This window comes from Pygocentrus nattereri, chromosome 11 (genome assembly GCF_015220715.1).
Source record: "Pygocentrus nattereri isolate fPygNat1 chromosome 11, fPygNat1.pri, whole genome shotgun sequence".
Lineage (NCBI taxonomy): Eukaryota > Metazoa > Chordata > Actinopteri > Characiformes > Serrasalmidae > Pygocentrus > Pygocentrus nattereri.
This window is the reverse complement of record NC_051221.1, coordinates 6,497,613-6,505,225: the sequence shown is the minus strand read 5'-3', so window position 1 is coordinate 6,505,225 and position 7,613 is coordinate 6,497,613.

The window sequence follows — 7,613 nt, the reverse complement described above, 5'->3', positions numbered from 1 at the left end:
ATCTTCACATTCTTTAAAGCTTACCAATTATACACCCAGATCAGTCATTGCACTAGTTAGTTGGTATAAATGCTATACAAACGACAGACTAATGACCCCTTTGAAGTTGTTTAGCATCTTTCCTTTATTGAATGTAACACATTAGTACCATTCTTCAGACTAAATGTTATTCTACATGCCAAAAGTCATGGGACAGCAGTATGTAAACTTATTATGAAGTGGTGTTACCTCAGGGGACCACTTGGGAAGCCCACACCTGTTTAAGTTGTAAGTTGTTATCTTGTAAGTGAGGTTGAATACTGGCCAGCATGCTCAGGGAAAGGTGACGTGAATTATCAGAGTTTGAATGAAGCTTTGTAATGGGTGCTAGACAGAGGGGACATTCCACTTCTGAAGTTGTGTGTACACCCACAGTGTACTGGAAATACATCCCACAGTGGAAAGCGCATGTAGAGTTTTATTTGCCCTCATCACTTCCAACTCAGCAGCTAACATTAACAGGCACTTGATGAAATGAAGAACTCCAGAATTTTCATGGGAACATTTTTTATGTGCACCAAAGTTTGCATAATTTAAATAACACACTGCCAAGCTTAAAGTCACAGATAAAGTCCAGAGGGCCATATTTTTGATATAAGAAGAAGACTGTCATTAACATATTAACACACCCTCTACAGAAAATGTGTCAATGCACAGTTAGTGTTTATTCAATGAATTCAACATACTGAAAAAATGAAACAAAAAACTGGCCTGTGCAGTCATTATTGTATATATTCAAACATGTTAAACTCCAATAAATAGAAACTGTTCACTAAAATCTACAGAAAATGTCATTTAAGTAGAGGATGTGTTAACTACACTCAAACAATCAAGAAAACATCATTTGACTGGGGGTGTAAATAAAGCAAATAAAAGCAACTCAGATTAATACATTTAAGTTGAGTAAATTTAGTGAGTAAAGTTATAATCGGGGTCCAACAGGTCAAGAGCAATGAGATAAGATCCTACTGACAACATGGGAAATGACCACAGTCTGCCCCTGATATCAGTACCCAGGGCAGCATATGGCCTGCTGATTCACTGATCAGTGAACAGTAGCTCTTTTTCATTGCCCACTGGACTGAAGATTACCGTTACACACAATGAGCTCCAGCACTGGTTCCTGACTGAGCTCTAAAAGTTAATTTAGTTTGACTTTTTCACCCTGTATCTTCTGTCTTAGCTGTATCTTTCTATATCCCTTTGGCTGCAAATAACAGTGTAGATCAGGTGGCAGTAACATGATCTAATCCTGGAAGAACAGGCTTGATGCTACGATCAAATCTCTCGCCGAGATAAACTGTTCCTGTGAAAAGTTTAGATTTCAAGTTTGTTGCAATGACCTGGATGGACCTCGGATATTCTCCCTGCATACGTAACTGCATACATAGCCTGATCAAATGCAGAGAGAAAGTGATGCTTTTATCAGCTTAAAAAATGTCCTGTTTGTAGATTTTCAAAATAGCTTTGGAGAAATGCAGCCTGCTGGGCTTCATCTGGCCATCTGACTCCAAGGAAACATTTCACAGACTTTTTCCAGATTACTGAAGGTCTGACCTTCCAAAGAAACATTTCACAGACTTTTTCCAGATTACTGAAGGTCTGACCTTCCAAAGAAACATTTCACAGACTTTTTCCAGATTACTGAAGGTCTGACCTTCCAAAGAAACATTTCACAGACTTTTTCCAGATTACTGAAGGTCTGACCTTCCAAAGAAACATTTCACAGACTTTTTCCAGATTACTGAAGGTCTGACCTTCCAAAGAAACATTTCACAGACTTTTTCCAGATTACGGAAGTTTTTTTTTTTTTTTTTAAATTGAAATCCACCCCTAATTCTTCAGTGATACGAAGCTAAAGTTAGATGTTTTTAGGTGGTTGGTCAGTGTAGTGGGTAACACCTCTGCCTTCTACACTGTAGACTGGGGTTCAATCCCCACCTGGGCAAAACACCCTACACTATACCAATAAGAGTCCTTGGGCAAGACTCCTAACACCGCCTTGGCCTGCCTGTGTAAAATGATCAAATTGTAAGTCGCTCTGGATAAGAGCGTCAGCAAAATGCCGTAAATGTAAATGTTTTTCCAGATTCTTGTTTGAATTTTCCCATTCCGCCTTAAATGTAGCAGCAGTTACATTTTGCCACTCCAGGCTTCAGAACTGCTGGACTATTTAAGGTGGAACGGGAAAGTTAGCTAGTTAGCTGTCGAGACATTAGTCTGCTATTAGCGATTTTTTTAATGCTTGTTATGAAGAAAGGAACCAAAATTATCATTATTATTTAACAGAGAAAATGCTCACATTTGTGGGTTTCTCTGGTCTCTTGTGCTCCATCTTGCCAGTTTTTCTTATAACACTCTGTTTGGAGTCACTGAAAAACCTCAGTTTGGAGGGTCATACAGCCCCAACACTTCTCCCTACCCCTCTATCACAACAAGAATCAGGACACCCTAACCTTAGACATGAATGAGCAAATGGAGGGCTGAGGGCTAAGTGGTAGGGGTAAGGGGTGAAATGGCTTAGGGCCTAAGAGTTGCTTTTAAAGGCTAAAGCTCTTTTATTGAAAGGGCAGCTCTGTTGAAATGCCTGAGACAGCAGCGCCAGGTCACTTCTGGCCATATAATCTCTGCTCAGGGGTGTAGACAGACCCACAGTAACCTCCACGTGGCCTCCACGTGCCTGTATGACCTCCCTACAACGCCTGGGCAGCTCCTCATGAGGTGGCGGATGGTCTCCTGAGGGATCTCCTCCCAGACCTGGACTAAAGCATCCGCCAACTCCTGGACAGTCTGTGGTGCAACGTGGCGTTGGTGGATGGAGCGAGACATGATGTCCCAGATGTGCTCAATCTGGGTCTGGGGAACGGGCGGGCCGGTCCATAGCTTCAATGCCTTCATCTTGCAGGGACTGCTGACACACTCCAGCCACATGAGGTCTAGCATTGTCCTGCATTAGGAGGAACCCAGGGCCAACCGCACCAGCATATGGTCTCACAAGAGGTCTGAGGATCTCATCTCGGTACCTAATGGCAGTCAGGCTACCTCTGGTGAGCACATGGAGGGCTGTGCGGCCCTCCAAAGAAATGCCACCCCACACCATTACTGACCCACTGCCAAACCGGTCATGCTGAAGGATGTTGCAGGCAGCGGATCGCTCTCCACGGCGTCTCCAGACTCTGTCACGTCTGTCACATGTGCTCAGTGTGAACCTGCTTTCATCTGTGAAGATCACAGGGCGCCAGTGGCGAATTTGCCAATCCTGGTGTTCTCTGGCAAATGCCAAGCGTCCTGCACGGTGTTGGGCTGTGAGCACAACCCCCATCTGTGGACGTCGGGCCCTCATACCATCCTCATGGAGTCGGTTTCTAACCGTTTGTGCAGACACATGCACATTTGTGGGCTGCTGGAGGTCATTCTGCAGGGCTCTGGCAGCTCCTCCTGTTCCTCCTTGCACAAAGGCGGAGGTAGCGGTCCTGCTGCTGGGTTGTTGCCCTCCTACGGCCTCCTCCACGGCTCCTGGTGTACTGGCCTGTCTCCTGGTAGCGTCTCCAGCCTCTGGACACTACGCTGACAGACACAGCAAACCTTCTTGCCACAGCTCGCATTGATGTGCCATCCTGGATGAGCTGCACTACCTGAGCCACTTGTGTGGGTTGTAGAGTCCGTCTCCTGCTACCACGAGTGTGAAAGACCACCAACATTCAAAAGTGACCAAAACATCAGCCAGAAAGCAGAAAGGTACTGAGAAGTGGTCTGTGGTCCCACCTGCAGAACCACTCCTTCACTGAGTGTGTCTTGCTAATTGCCAATGATTTCCACCTGTTGTCTGTTCCATTTGCACAACAGCTGTGAAATTGATTGTCAGTGTTGCTTCCTAAGTGGACAGTTTGATTTCACAGATGTTTGATTTACTTGGAGTTATATTGTGTTATTTAAGTGTCCCTTTATTTTATTTTATTTTATTAGCAGTGTATATCCATGACTGACATTCATTTAGCTGGATAAAGGAGTATGTTTGTGGAGCTTTTAGTGGACTCTGAGTAATGTCTCTCCTAGAAATATGATAAATATAACTACCCTTTAAATATAAATAACTAGAACCACTCTAAATATAAATAGAACTACCCCCTACTACTATTATTGCAGCTCAGTACAATTACACAGTGAAACGAAAGAACATTTCCTCCAGGACCAACACAGCTACACCGGTATAACAATACAATAAACACAGATGATACTGTACAATAAATACATACCAAAAAACCCTAAAACTTTAAATAAATACAAAACAGAACACAGACAAAGTCCCACCCCTGTACTCGTGATGTAACTCTTCTGAGAACAGAATGTTTTCAGACTAGTTCCTCTTTCATATGAAGTAAACAAGTCTGAGAACTCTCACGTACTGCAGGCTGTGATGTGTCTGTATGGTAATTTAACATTTCTCGACCCACAGTGTACTGGAAATACATCATAGATGGCATTTCCACCCACAGTGGACAGCACATATTTTAGAGTTTAATCTGCCCTCATCACTTCCTACTCAACAGAGCAGCTAACGTTAAGAGGCCCTGGATGAAATTAAGACACTTGTGGTTTCAGGGCAACTCCAGAATTTGCCTGGGAATGTTTTCATGGGAACATTTTCATGTGCACCAAAGTTTGCATAATTTAAATAACACACTGCCAAGTTAAAAGTCACAGATAAAATCAAGAGAAACACAAGGGCCATTTTGTTACCAATACTGGAATATTTTATAACACCTCATTCTCACAAGAAGACACCATAGCTAGATAAGTACCGAGACGTTAGCCTGCTACTAGCGGTTTTTTATGCTTGTTATGAAGAAAAGGCCAAAATAGACTGAAATGACATTAAACTAAGATTAAACAATGATTATCATTATTATTTAACAGAGAAAATTCTCACATTTGTGGGTTTCTCTGGTCTCTTGTGCTCCATCTGGCCAGTTTTTCTTATTTTCTTATAATACTCTGTTTGGAGTCACTGAAAAACCTCTTGGAGGATCTTGCAGTCCCAACACTTCTACCTACCCCTCTATCACAACAAGAATCAGGACACCCTACCCTTAGACATGAATGAGCAAATGGAGGGCTGAGGGCTAAGTGGTAGGGGTAAGGGGTGAAATGGCTTAGGGCCTAAGAGTTACTTCTAAAGGCTAAAGCTCTTTTATTGAATGGGCGGCTCTGTTGAAATGCCTGAGACAGCAGCGCCAGGTCACTTCTGGCCATATAATCTCTGCTCAGGGGTGTAGACAGACCCACAGTAACTACCCTACAGCCCAACAGCACAAAGTACATTAAACACATACACTTCAGACGCACAGCAGCTCCTCGTGAGAGCTTCCCACAGCCAGTGGCGAGTTGACTACAGTACTAATTAAAATCAGAATATATCCCTGACTGACATTTAGCTGGATAAAGGAGTATGTTTGTGGAGCTTTTAGTGGACTCTGAGTAATGTCTCTCCTAGAAAAATGATAAATATAACTACCCTTTATATATAAATAACTAGAACCACCCTAAATATAAATAAAACTACCCACTACTATTGTTATTGTAGCTCAGTACAAGTACACAGTGAAACGAAAGAACATTTCCTCCCGGACCAACACAGGAACACCAGTGCAGAACAATACAATAAAGGCAAAAGAAGACTGCTATAAAAACGAGTTTAAGACTTAAGATGACAAAACCATTCTAGCTGCTCAAAGGCAACACAAGAGGACACATTAACCTGGTAGGTAACCTTAGGATGTGTGTTTAACGATTCTCACCCTCTGATATCAGCTTCACTCACTTGGAACCTCGACAGAGGTTGTACCAAAAATAGGATCTAAAAGCTGTTGATTTGATTTGATTTGACTGAATAAGTTCTCAGGGATCTGCAGGCAGGTTGGTCAAAGTGAAGTTATGCTGTACTGCAATATCTGTGTCCATCTTGAGAGGATGTCCGTCTAAACTGCACGAACACAACTGCCTACAGTGCAGTGAACATGAACAGAGACCATGATGGACTGAAAAGCATAGCAAAAAAGAAAGCATGAGGGCAGACATGGAGGCTTTTCCTTTATTTCCTTATATTCCTGTAAAAATCATGTTAAAACACACATCAAGCATTTACATTGCATTACCTAATTATTTAAAACATCTATATCTACATATATGGTCTAATTTATATACATGTATACATGGATTTATCCTGCCTTTCGCCTGAAGACTGCTGGCACAGGCTCCAGCATCCCCCCGCGACCCTGACTGAGAAGCGGCTTAGAAAATGGATGGATGGATATTTCCTTCATTAAACTGTTTTGTCCAGTGGTTTCATCCTTTTCAACTCTTTCTGAATCACTCTTAGTCTGAATCCTTCCCCTCGACCTTTCAGTCATGCGTGACTCTACCAGAAAGTTCAACTCGTGGGTTCTTAGGATTGCGCAAGCCTCTCTACCACGTCAAGGTGGTGATCCACAGAGAGGTGGAATGAAGTAAAAAGTAAAAAAAAAAGGAGGAAAATCGCTGTGATCCATGAGGAAGTCTGGATCGTACCTGCACTACCTGTAGAGACACAGAGAGAAATGATCAGTGATTCTGAATCATTTTAGGAAGCTAGGCAGGGGTGTGGACTTGAATCATATGACTTGGACTCGAGTCTGACTCGAGTCATGAATTTAATGACACGAGACTAGACTTGAGAAAATCGAGAAAGACCTGCGACTTGACTTTGACTTTAACACCAATGACTCGGATTTGTGGAAGAAACATGGAGGGAGTCTGACTGCAGACGCTACACAGTTTTAATCCTATGTGCCCAACGTTCCCAAAATTCATCTTCAAATTTCTTCAAAATTTTATAAGTTCAATGGTTCTTCACAAGTTCTTTAGCAAAGAAAATGGTTCTAAAAAGAACTGTGAACACTCATAACCCTTTGCATTATCGAAGGGTTCTTTGCATCATAAAATGGTTCTTCAGATTGATGGCAAACATTTTTGAAAAGGGTTCTACAGAGCACCTGTTCCCCTATTGTTAAAGTTTAATATCATAACAATAGAACATTACTTTTGGGTGCTCAATAGAACCCTTTTCAAAAAGGTTCTATATAGAACCATCTACAGAACATTCTCCATTCATCTGAAGAACCATTTCATGATGCAAAGAACCCTTTGATCCATCCTTTTTAGGCGTGTGGTTATCTGTGTACCGTGGATTTTTTGTATTTTAGTTGGGTAAAAATTCTTGGGTGTGTATTAATATCCAGCCAAGCGCTGCTGATGTGCGGTCATTAAAAGGCTTCAGCACTGTTACCTTTATTCAGTGTTTTGGCCTTAAATTAGCTGAAGGACACAGACTGACTTGTTTAGGACTCAAAGATCAGGACTACTGACTTGACTTGAGACTCGCCTGTACTGACTTAGGACTTGAATCAGGACTTGAGTGTGAAGACTTGAGATTTACTTGTTGTTGAGCTAGGTAGTTTATATGCTGGATAGATCATTTTTCTTCTGGTAAACATTGAAAACATGTCCCACAGATCCCAACACCACACACAGGTTAA